Source organism: Lissotriton vulgaris, chromosome 7 (genome assembly GCF_964263255.1).
Source record: "Lissotriton vulgaris chromosome 7, aLisVul1.2, whole genome shotgun sequence".
In the NCBI taxonomy this organism is placed as follows: Eukaryota; Metazoa; Chordata; class Amphibia; order Caudata; family Salamandridae; genus Lissotriton; species Lissotriton vulgaris.
Window position 1 is genome coordinate 17205334 of NC_141695.1, and position 13161 is coordinate 17218494.

General features: G+C 42.5%; 1 pseudogene across 1 annotated transcript in view; it reads right to left on the bottom strand.

The window, feature by feature from the left end:
* Positions 1 to 961: 961 nt before the first annotated feature.
* LOC147700532 (uncharacterized) overlaps positions 962 to 13161 on the bottom strand; it is a 65323-nt pseudogene continuing 53123 nt past the window's right edge. The window contains exons 4-5 of the transcript XR_015297389.1: positions 11321 to 11390; positions 962 to 10748 (exon numbers count right to left, since the gene is read on the bottom strand). The product of XR_015297389.1 is annotated as an uncharacterized LOC147700532 (transcript). The remainder of the gene's footprint in view (positions 10749 to 11320; positions 11391 to 13161) is intronic.

The window sequence follows — 13161 nt, forward strand, 5'->3', positions numbered from 1 at the left end:
ACAACCTAAAACCAAACTATCTGCTAATTTTCTTAAAAAATAAAAATGTAAATTTTCAATCTCCAGAGAGCATGTGAAGGACAGAAATCAGTCATCAGAATAAATATAAAAAGAGATACGATGAAAAACACTGTACTATGAAATACACCTTTAAGGAAGGGGATTGGGTGAAAATCAGACTGCCAGAAAACAAAAAAAGGGGGGTAGTCATTTCTCCAGACCAATGAAAATAAAGTGGGAAGGAAGAAATGTAGTCACATTAGAAAATGGTCAGACTTTGGGTATGGACAAAGTCTCCAAATTCAAGAATATGACGCACTGCCCCATCTCAATCCCACTCACGCCTAAACAAGATCACATAAAGTACAATAGCCATGAAACACATATAATCAAAAGATTAAGACTTACACCTATTTGGCACAAAGACTTCAAAATATATTAATTCCTTCCACATTTTATGTATATACTGTGGAATATTTTTGTTATTTATTTTGTCGTATATGATATTTGTTTGTTTTCTCTTCTTTCAGACTAAGGGTCTACAGTATCCCTCTCAAAGTATCTTAGAATATTGTTGTTTATAGTTTTTGATTGTTGTCTATCAACTTTTGTATTGATAAGGAAATGTGTTGTAATTCACCTGCATTCAGTTGTGGATTGTTCCACTTTCCTTCCTCCCGTTATTCTCCCTGTCACTATTCCCCCTCTTCCCGACCCTGTGGAATCTTCCTGTAGTGAAGGACACTGAACAAACCTTCCGTGTGGTCGACAGTTGCCCTGACTGAAGAGTTGATGGTGATATGTTTATGCATTAAACTCATTCTCCTGCTGAACTTTCATGACTTATTACAACACGGTGTTACCCCGAAACAGGTCCCAAGATGCTTGTTTCCGGTCCAGGGAAGACCTGACCTGAATTGGCAGTTCGGGCAGGACTGTTCCCATGAGGCACAGGGTCCAGACTGATTTGCACATGGGTGGGTCTGAACTGGGGTGGCAAAGTGAGCTTAAGAACGATGATGGATTCAACCCAGATCTGTGAGTGGGGGCGAGTGTCTGAAATGTTTCAGCGCTCCATCCATCATCTCTTTGTGTTTGCACCAGTGATGTCATTTAACAGATAATGAGTGTTGTAATAGGTGAGGTCATAAACAGTGCTTGTGGGGACTCAAGATATAGTTAGGCCAATGAAGTAGAACTGGTGAATTTCAGAGTTTTATTTTTAGTTTTTTAAGCATTATTTTCATATTAGTACCAGGCCTCACTATTACATCACTTTGCCTTTTATGTATACACACCACACACCCCTCTCATGATCCCTATAAATAGCAGACACACACAGTTATTCATATTTTATATTTTACAACAGTTAGTGGTTTATTATGCATTACCTGTGCATAAACTTTATGCATCAGAATTATAGTAATTATTAAGGTATTAGCAGTCATAATATGCAGCAGTCCCACGGTCAGCAACCAAACATCTCTACAGAAACTAAAAGCAGTAACATATCTCACAGAAATCAAATAAAGATGCTAAAGAAATGGAAAAGTACACACAGTGTGTTACTTTTGTTATATCGTGTGCGAGTCTGTCAGCAATGCAGTGGGGGCTTCATGGTTACTGTACATACAGAAAGCAGACCGGGGTGTTGTAAACTGTACAGAGGCCTCTAGACCTGGTAAGAAAAGACAAATGGCAGGAGACAACACACGGAATGTACCTTGAAAAGAGAAGACAAGATAGCATGTTTTGTAAGTGTGATTAAAGAACCTTTACATGAAAACTGCCACTAAGCATCAGAGCTCATTACAGAGGTCACTGAATACTGTGAAACTAAATGAACAAGACACATCAGTCACATCTCAAACCCTGCAAGAGAACAGATATCCATACGAAGGTTAAAGGTGGAAGCGATCCAAGTCAGATGCCCTTTATTATCAAGACATAGGGCTGTATTTAAATCTTGGCGGGAACCTTATGGGATTTATATTTCGGCCGATGGGATATCTGTCACCGTTGTGATGAAGTAACCTGTCCCTAAGACCTAAATCAGGACCATTGCTTGATCCGTTCAAACATTTACCAAACTGATCTAAAGAACGACATACGTGTTATAGATTAACAATATGGTACCGCACTGTATTACAATGTATTGGTCCACATTGTTCATACTTACAGGGATGAACTTGGTTAATGGATTAAGACATTCCAAATGTTGCCTTCCTCATTAAAATATCTTTTAGGTTTCATACTATTATTTATATACGTTGTTGTGAGTTCTACTATTCTATTTCATAAAAGCTTGTTTTGTGGTAAGTTTGACAAATAAACTCTTTTTGTTACCTAATTATTTTGTTAATAAATAATTGTAGCCTCAAAAGAGAACAGATTATGGCAAATCACATAAGTTTGAAGCTATTAGTAGAGAGGATGCCATAATTAGGCATCCTGTTTCGCTCCTTCCAGACACCTTCATGCACGGTTGCCGGTGTAAGAGGCAAAGTGGCTGCAATGGGCTTTTGGAGTCAGTGGCTCCACCTGCCTATCACATGGTACGGTCTAGAAATGCTGAAATATGGAATGCTTTCCCAGGAGAATGTTGACATTATTAATCACCTCTTAATTTTCACCACTCAAATCGAGTAGTTTAATTGTAGATGAATCGAAATGCTTTCTTCTGTCCAATGAGGATTCTCTTTTGAAACGCAAGAGTAATGTAAGGAAAATAATTGTCACATACAATGTAAACTTTCCTAACTTTTGTGAAGGAAAGTTTCAATTCTTTTAAGAACACAGAAGCAAGGATTATGCTAAACTTTCTTCCTTTATTTGAGCTCAGCAGCCATTAAACCATCATAACCTTACAACTCAGGACTACAGTTCCCATGAATCCATGCCCAGAACTTCCCAATTCACCAATCACATCAGCCACCACACAAGACCATCTCCAAGGAACAGCACTTCGTCTTTCTTTGTGCGAGAGCCTGAACAATAACAGTTTCTCAATGGTGATTTCACTTCTGTTTATCTCCTAGAAAAACAAGTACACAATTACCACAGCGAGCCATGCCATACGATACAACAAAGCAGTTGCTGCATAAAACATATTAGAAAACCATGTAATAAACTACATGCAATGTCACAACCTGGAGACCATCAAAATTCGATAAGTGTTGAAAATTGGTAAGATATACCCATCCTAACGGAATGCTCGTAGGGTAGCAGGAAGGGTAAACACCTGTGGTAGCCTCTCAGGCTGTGTAATCCTCACCTCAGTGTTCGTAATAGAATTAAAACTTCCCTTCATGATAGCTTCAACATTTTACATTCTATGTCAGGACCAGAGGCTCAGATTATGCTCGTTTAACGCTACTGATTACCAATGATGACATACCCCACACTGGCTTAACGTAAACTCTTTTAAATGCGGATTCATACAACCAGTTAGATACCCATAACATATCCTCCAATTGTCCCTCTATCAAAAAGGCTTTGAAAGCCATGACCCCTCTCACTGTGTGGGCCCCAAACACGGCGGTAACAATGACTGCTCCTGACATTACACATGTAACCTATCCAGCAACTTCGGAAGAAGACACTGCCTTAAATGTTGTTTAGGGAGATCAGCAACTGTCTAGTACTAGCGGGTCTAATATCTTCGGTCGAATCCTTATATGCTCTGATGCGTCAAAGCAGAAACAGTTTCAAAAGGTCTGGGAAGGCCGGTTAATGAACCAACCTAGCATGGGTTTTGGTTGTTTCAGATACCATGTTGAAAATTCTACGGCCCAGACATCTGACAAACGCTTACATGAAACTAAGCATAGACGCATTGCAAGCTTACTTGTTAGTCCTTTCAGAGACAAAAATCTATTGTTTTGCCAGAACTCCAAGAGGGGGAGAACCACACTAACATCCCAGAGTTGTGAATACTTGCACTCAGGTCTGAACAACCTAATCTCTCTCAGGAGGTGACAAACTCAGGGATGCTCCCCTACAGGAATCCCATTGGGGGGTTCGTACCCCACTGTGATCTCTGACCTGTGTTGACTGTATGATAAGTCAAATCAACCTGTGACAATTCGGACAGGAAGTTCACCATATGCACTAAACCTTCCCCACAGGATCCAAATCCCGTCCCACACACCAACAGGACCACCTGTGCCAAGCTAAGCCATACTGTTTATTAGTTGAATCTGCCTGCGCCTTTCTGATGGGATCAAAGTCGGTTCCGATAGAGCCCCGGTTGTCCCAAACATCTCCTGTAGTAACCAAGTCATCAGTTTGAGCAAGCAGTTTACTACTAGCGGGTGTATTTTGACCTTCACATCCATCAGAATGTTCGGATTCTGGGGAAGTAGGATTGAAGAATTTATAGAACTTCCCAGAGGAACTAGAACCCACACTTGGATCGCCAAACCCCAGTGATACTAGAATTAATGATGCCAAATGTCTCCTGCTGTGCACTGTCGACCTGGTTATCATAGAGAATGGGGGGAAATTATATACTTTGAGCTGACTCCGAACCTGCAAGAAAGCATCCACTGCTAATGCCAGACAACCAGACTCCAACTGAGGAATAGGGGAAGTTGGTGACTGAGATGCGAAATAAAGAGGCCCACTTAACAGGGGTCCCGCTTGCTCTTGACATCTGGAATATGGCTAGGTCCAGTTTCCAAGCACTGTAATCCTTCAAGTTTAGCTTCTGTAGTACCTGTGATCCTGTGGTCCAGGCAGAAGTGCGATAAGTCCCTATCAAGATTCACCAGAACGTTCGACCTTGTGAAGCTGAGGTGGCTTAGTATTGCACCGTTGATAAATTATCCATCTTTAGGAGGATGGAACAGGACACTGTCTCTTGTGGCTGACTGCACTGCAAAGGCACCTGCAAGCAGTTCTAGGCATCTGATGTGCAACACTTGTTCATACTCTGAACAGGGGCCTCTGATAGTGATAACCATGCAACAAGCCAACCGGCTAGACTAACACGCATCAGATACGATCACCATGTCCAGAACGGAGCCTATGATGACGCTCCCATTCCACACCACAATGTAGTCCATCCACTACTGGAGCTCTGACCTGGCTTCTTTCGATAACTGGACCCATGTAGAATAAGAGAGACCTTTTCGTAAATGAGCTTTCAAAAGTTGGAGGGCTCAACAATGTAAAGGACCAGGAAACATTGCCTTAAAAGAAGCCGCTAGAAGCCCTACTGTGCTGGGCAGATATCTGAGAGATAAGTATTCTTTGTTCAGAGTGAGTTGCAGCTCCTTTCTGATCAACAGAGACTATGAGAAAGTCAAGCATATTGATTGTGAAAGGGTGAACTGAGATTTCTGTTCATTGATAATGAACCAGAGGTCCAGTAGCAGTGTGTGTGCCACCTGCAAAGGTTCTACGTGGGGGAGGAGGTCCGGTGTAACAGGAGAATATCGTCCAGGTAGATTATCAGTCTCACTCCCCTAGACCTTATAAGCTGCCCACTGGTTTCAAGACCTTGGTGAAGCCCCAAGAAGCGGAAGAGAGGCCGAAAGGAAGTGCTAAGAATTCATACAGTTGGCCTGCTCACTTAAATTGTAGGAACTTGTGATGCGGCAGAATTTTTTTAATTGTAAAATACAGGTAAATAATTGGAATCCAATTATCAGGAAGTAGCATGTCCCGCAGGAGATGGAGGTTCTCCATCTTGAAGTGGTAGTTAACTACCTACTCGTTGAACTCCCTCAAGTTTATCACCAGACAAAGGCCCTTGTCTTTCTTTTTGACCAAGAAAAGATTGCTGATAAACCCAAGGGTGTAAAGTTGAGGGCACAATGGCTCCTTTGTGTAGTAGGGAATCGACCTCTAGAAAGATTAAGTAGCTGTCTCCTTCCGCCAAATTCCAGGGTTGTACTGTAATTTTGTAAAACTCTAGAAACCTGCTAGCGTTTGTAACACTCAGGTATCCCTTGTAATTTGCCTTCATTTGGGAAAAAACATCCCCAGGCACCCTCCCACTTTTGGTTGGGAAAATGGGTATTCCTCACCTGAAGTTCCACGGGGGCAATAGTTGAACCGAAGAGTGTTCCTCGGCCCTTGCGTCTGCACCTCTGCCTGTAGACCAGAAGAAGCCTCCAAAACACTTCTGGTCTTGAAACTGGTATTGCTGGATTACTGGAACATTTGGGAGGTGGAGGAATAGGGGAGGCCAGGAGAGCACTCCCTGCCTCTACCAGCCTCACCTGTTTACCAAAACCTATTTTCATAGATTGCTGGGCCTCGTCCAACGAGGAAACGGTGGTAACACATTTACAAAGCTCTTTTACAAAAGGGTCTCCAAAGAGGCTGCCTTTCCCCACTGCACCCGCTTCCAAAATAGCTAGTTCCCCCAGTTTGGGGTCCATTTTGATCAGCAAGGAGCAACGCCTCTCTGTAGACTCTGTCCTTAATGAATATGGCAATAAATTTGCTAACTTACAGCAGCAGCTGAGGAGCAAAGACCCACTGCTTCAACAGCAAGCTCAATACAATAAATAAAATGATAATACCGTTCTGTTGTCATATTATTTTTTGTATTGAGCTTGCAGTTGAAGTCTGGTTAGGTTAGGGCCGGACCGGGCTCCCTGACAAAAGGGGGGGGACGACTGGTGGCTGCACCTTAAATGAACACGAGAGTGTAGCCGGCCAAATGTCATGCACACTTTGCATGTTCCCCACAGGCTGTATTGTACAGCCTGGGTGGAGAACATGCACACCCTCTTGGTCCCTCTCTGAGAGCCGAACCACGGCGCTCAGACCAATCACAACACTGCTGTAAGGCAACGTTGGGATTGGCTAGGGAATTCTGGGAGGCTGTATGCTTCCTGCTGCGGAGAAGAGGATGAAGAAGAGGAGGCGGCCAGCAGTATTCAGGTAAATGCTTTAATTTCTTTGTTTATTCCCCCTCTTTCTTCCCCCCATCCACCATCACGCTCAGTTGCAGCCAACACTGGCAACTTAAAGAGGGAGTACTAATGTACTTACAGCCAAGAACGCAGAGGAGACATGCACCATACGCTCACACACTGCGATTGGATATGGAGATAAGCGGGACAAGAGCTCAAGTGTCTCCTTGATGTTGGCGCCGACTAGTGGTGCTGATGTGTAACCACGCTCTACGAGCTCGCCATTGAAACGGGCCACCTGCAAAGAATGTTCGCTGGACTCCAGACGCACAGCGGGTCCAAGTTATAGTGCAGAGGAGCCTAAGGGCAGCTGAGAATACCTGCTGATCTCGCCTGTGGTGAAGGGCATAACACATGAGGAAACCTCGACGAGTCTGCTAGTGGGACAGTATACAAACGCTAAATTATGGAACAAACCCACAGCAGTAAAATGGAATGACATGCCAATAAGCGCACATTAGTCACACATAAGAGCATCAACAAGGAAGAGAACTCATCTGGCTGCTGAGCAGCAGAGAAAGAGAAGTGCTGTTGTTGGGGATGCTCTTGTGTGATGGCAGCTGATGTGACTGGTGAATTGGAAAGTTCTGTACTTGGACTCATGGGAACTGTAGTCCTGCATTTTAAGGTTGTGATGGTTTAATGGCTGCTGAGATAAAATAAAGGAAGAAAGTTAAACATAATCTGCATCTCCGGTCCTGACATACAATTCTTACTAATGGGTTATTGCCTTAGAGTTATGCTACAGGTTCTATACAGATATGTAGCAACACAACTTGTATCTTGAAGATAATGCTCTCCAATATAGGAATATAAGAATAATTCAACTTTCAGTTTTTCATTATAAACTGGTTCCTAATCTGTGGTCCAAGGACCCCTTGGGGTCTGCGAGCCCTACTGAAGTGGTTCGCAATTGTTTTTCCAAAATTAACCTACTTTAAAATTAACAAATTGAAATTAATAAAGTATATCCAAATAAAAAAGCAAATTAGAAAATCTGAAACTCCTTTTTATATAAGATTGTGAATTAAAGTATAATATTGAACTATTTCAGCATTTGTCTAGTATATACTTGTTTTTGCCTTTTTGTGTAATATTTTGAGGAGCAATTATATAAATTGCTTAGACAGGGTGTCCTTGGCTTCCAATAATGACTCAGTGGAGGTAAACAGAAGTCAAGAGGTTAAGAACCGCTGTTCTAGCTCTTTGTACTTCATATCTTTGGTATGCTTTCCATATGCTGTCTTGCATGGGAAGTAAGACATCTTTTCTGACTAAACCCTTTTCCACATTCCGTACATTTGTAACGTTTATCTACAGAATGTATATCCTCATGTTTCCTAAGATCTCCCTGATAACTGAAGCTTTTTCCACATACAGTGCATTTGTAAGGTTTTTCGCCAGTGTGCGTCCTCTCATGCAGAGTAAGAATGAATTTACGGCTAAAGCTTTTGTCACACTCACTGCACTGATAAGGTTTTTCCCCTGTATGTGTTCTTGCATGACTAGTAAGATGGTCCGTACGCCGGAAACATTTGCCACATTCAGTGCATTGATAAGGCTTTTGTCCATTATGACAACGCATGTGGACATAAAGATTTCCTACAATACTAAAGCTTTTTCCACATTCAGCACACTGATATGGTTTCTCACCAGTATGCGTTCGCACATGTTGGGTTAGAGAAACATGATCACGGAATCTTTTCCCACATTCACTGCACTGGCATGGTTTCTCATCAGTATGTGTTTTTACATGTCGAATTAGACAGCGTTTGTCAAAAAAGCTTCTCCCGCATTTTGTACACTGATGTATTTTTTCTCTTCCTGTGTGTATAGTTTTGTGCCTAAGTAGATCCCCTCGTTGACTGTAACTTTTCCCACATTCACTGCATCGAAAGGGTTTTTCACCTGTATGACTTCTACTATCGATGCGGAGTTTAACACTAGAACTAAAATGTTTGCTACATTCTGAACACTGATAAGGTTTCTCCCCTGTGTGCGTTCTCTCATGGACTGTGAGCCCTCCTTTCTGAGTAAAGCTTTTCTTACATTTAGAGCACTGATAAGGTTTCTCACCCGTATGCACTCTTAAATGAATGGTGAGATTCGGCTTCCACCCAAATCCTTTCCCACACTCACTGCAAATATGTAGCTTTTTACCCACATGTGTTCTTCTGTGGACAGCACTGTTTGTTCCATGTTTATTGGCCCAATATGGTTTTTCACCTGTATGTTTTCTTTCATGTCTCCTCAAGTCATTTTTATCATAAAACCGTTCGCCACATTCAGTGCAATAAAAAGGTTTCTCTCCGGTATGAATTCTCTCATGTCTAATAAGAGAATCCTTTGCATGGAACCTTTTCTCGCATTCAGTGCACTGATATGGCTTCTCTCCTGTGTGTCGTCTTATGTGAACAGTAAGAGCTCCCCTCTGGCAGAACCTTTTTCCGCACTCAATGCACTGATGAGGTTTTTCCCCTGTGTGTGTTTTCTCATGTTGAGTTAGACTGTTTTTAGCACTGAAACTAATGCTGCATTCGGAGCACGAGTAGGGTTTCTCGCCAGTGTGTGTTCTCTCATGGACAGAAAGCTGTCCCCGCTGACAGAATCTTTTTCCACATTCAGAGCATTGGTATGGCTTGTAACCTGTATGTGTTCTCTCATGGTAGATAAGGTGGATTTTGTAATTAAACATTTTGGCACATTAAGAGCACTGGAAGGGCTTGATACTTGCATGTATTCTTTTGTGGACGATGAGTTGGTGTTTTAACCTGAACCTTTGGCTACATTCAGAGCACTGGAAAGGCTTGCTACCTGTATGTATTCTCTCATGGACAATATATTGGTGCTTTACCCTGAACCTTTTCCCACATTCAGAGCACTGGAAGGGCTTGTAACTTGTATGTATTCTCTCATGGACAGTAAGTTGGTGCTCTAACCTGAACTTTTTCCCACATTCAGAGCACTGGAAGGGCTGGTTACCTGTATGTATTCGCTCATGGATGATTAGTTGGTGCCTAAACCTGAACCGTTTGCTACATTCAGAGCACTGATGTGCTTGCTCACTCAGTGGCATCGCTTGTGTATAGTAAACTATGTAAAATGTGGGCATTAAGCTCTGTCGCCTATGGATGGTAAGCTCTGTCAGCAGAGAATAGTGAGCTCCGGCACCGTAGAACAGTGAGCAACCTCTGTGTGCCGTGGATACTAGGGTCTGATTCCAGAGGCAATAAGGTTCGGTCAGCTGCATATAGTAAGCTCAGTCTTCTTTGGACCGTAAGTTCTATCTGCTGTGTAGAGTATGTTCACATGGATATGGATAGTGAGTTCTGCCAACTGTGGATAGTAAGCTACGTTGGCTGTCTCTACTGAGCTCCACTGACTATGGCTTGGGAGGGTTCCTGCATAAGTGCACTCACATAATTTCACACTCGAATGCATCTTTCATGTTTAGAAAGAACTATCTGCTGGTTGAGATATTTTACCAATTAACAAACCCAGACTGCGCTTTTTCAATATAAAGTCCAATATGTAATACAAGGAACAATGTATAGGCCAAAAGAGTCAGAATTCGTAAGATGTGTCTTGCCTCAGGGAGGTGGTTCTTTGATGTGACCACTAAATTGATGGGTTACTCAAACCAAGTTCACATTCTGTAAACTTCTGATCCATCAGTTCCTGATTAGGTTCCGAAAACTGGCCTCCAGTGTGGTGTCTGGTGCACCTTCACATCTTTTTCATTACATTTTTGGCAGTGTTGGCCCTTCCGGTGATTTAACACAGGCGTCACTGTATCAGGTTCTGCTGAAGCTTTAATACCTGTTGGATTAAAATAGTTTCTCCGTTAGCTTTCTGCATGTACAAAAAAATACAAACAACTTTAAAGATCTGATCTTGTGCACTATAAAGACACATGTGCATATGTTGGGAATTAGTTAGAGTCACGTTCCTGACAGGAGCACTGGGGCAGTAGGGGACTGAAAGTCTGTGAAGTAAAATAACTTAGGAAGTTGAACAATGCCTTTTTGAAGTCGCAAAGGGTCCAATTCGCAGAATCGTGCCGTTTATGATTGTAAAAAAGCATTTGTCTTAACTTCAAATCTAAATTGCAATTCAGTAACCTGTTACCAAATTACAATTTAGCTTTGCGGGAAAAAACCATTCAGCATTTAGAAAGGGCTTATTTAGAAAGTTACCGAATCAGATTGGTATGTATTAATTGTCTGCGACCAAATGCTGTTTGCAAAATCGTATTCTTTTACCACCACCTCACAGGAGGTGGTAGGCCATTCATAAATAGGAATGGGCCCTAAGTCGGATGGGAACGGGACCCAAGTGGACCCATTCCGCTTTCTGAATGAGTGACAAAAACAATTTTTAAGATTACTTACCCACATGTACAAACGTACACTTGTATTAGTTTTCTTCCAATTGCATCCAGATTTCTTTCATGGAAATGAGCTACATTTAAAAAAAGAAAAGTATATTTAAAAGCAAACACAGACAAGGTGGTCTACTGACCTCAGCATGTCACCATCCCTGTGATGGCTGCAATTTCTAAGGGGCCGCAATTTGCGACCTAGGTAGGTCCAATTGTGACCCACTAGGAATCAGTAATTTCTGAACCGACTTATTAGTACATAGTTCAATATTTTTATTAGCACACTGGATGCAAAAATAGTAATCGCAAATTGCACCAAATATTTGTGACCAGTTCTTAAAGCACATGGCTCCCTGAAGAAATTAACACTTAATGAGTGGCGCCATTAGTCTCCTTGCATAATATAGTCAGGTTCTTTGGCAGTTTCACAGCAGATCGCAAAACTACTGATCACAAAATAGCTGCCAATCATTTGGACAACAAGATCCAGACCAGCAATATGGTTTGGGATCAGTTCAACAGTAGCACGATACAGCCACATCATAAAGAACTCTACTTCCACATAATTGAAAACGTCAATACAAATAGAGAGAACATGACAGAGTTGAGACTCAAACAAAACAAAAGTATCTGGATATTCTGCTGGATGTTGTTGTGCGTGGACTTATGGATGCAGAGATGTATTATTGGTTTAGCTAATATATATCTGCATACTATTTTTCTTTCGGTATCCTTCATGAGATATTGCTATAGCTGTCACAATTGTGATATGTTAACCAAGTTCAAGCTCTATTTAACATTTTTATGTTATACTAGCAGCCCGTCCCGACGTTGTCCGGGTACGAAAAAGAATGTCTTAAATGGTTAGAATAGGCAAGGCAAAGATTTTTTAAAGTTCATGGCATAGTACATTTATTGTTTCATGCGACTTGCCTGTGCGGCTGCTCAGAACCCCTCTTTCTGTTGCGCGGAAGGTGAGCTTATGCTCTGCGGTTTGTTGTCCTTTCCGCAGATGCGAACGTGTGTGCCTGCTCCTGCCGACGCCCCCGATCAGTCCTGGCATGCACACTGAGGGTGTGTGCCTTAGTAGGTTCACGCACTCCCCAAAGACTTGCTTGGTGCACATAGACACCCCACAAAGCGTCACTGCCAAACGCCACAACTCCAAGGACGCTATTCCCCCTCTCCACAATGCTTCCGGCGTCTTTGTGAAAGCTGTGCCCCTTTCTTTATGCCTGCCCCCTGTGACAACGCCAATGGCTCACAAATGAGTGAAGCTTTGTATTTGTTCTCGCCGCAAATACTATGAGTGTTATCATTAATGGAGCGTGAATGGGCTGGCACAGTGAAATCGGCAACCATTTCAAATCCAAGGACGCTATTCCCCCTCTCCGCAATGCTTCCGCGACTTTGTGAAAGCAGCGCCCCTTTCTTTATGCCTGCCCCCTGTGACAACGGCGAGGCTCACAAATGAGTGAAGCGATGTTTTTGTTCCCGCCGCAAATACTGTGAGTGCTATCATTAATGGAGCGTGAATGGGCTTGCACAGTGAAATCGGCGGCCATTTCTTTATGCCAGCCCCGGCCCCTCTGACAACAGCGACGCCCACAAAGGCGTGAATGTTGCGCCGAGTGAATAGTGCACTTTTGAAGCTGCGCCCCTTTTTATGTTGCCAGACCCTTCTGCCGAGGCTCACAAATGAGTAAAGCTTTGTTTTAGTTCACGCGGCAAGTACTGTGAGTGTTATCAGTAATGGAGCATGAATGTGCGCGTATATTTTATTATCGTTTTTTGTTTTGGGCCAGGCCCCTCTGACAACGGTGATGCCCACAAAGTGTAGTTTGAGACGCC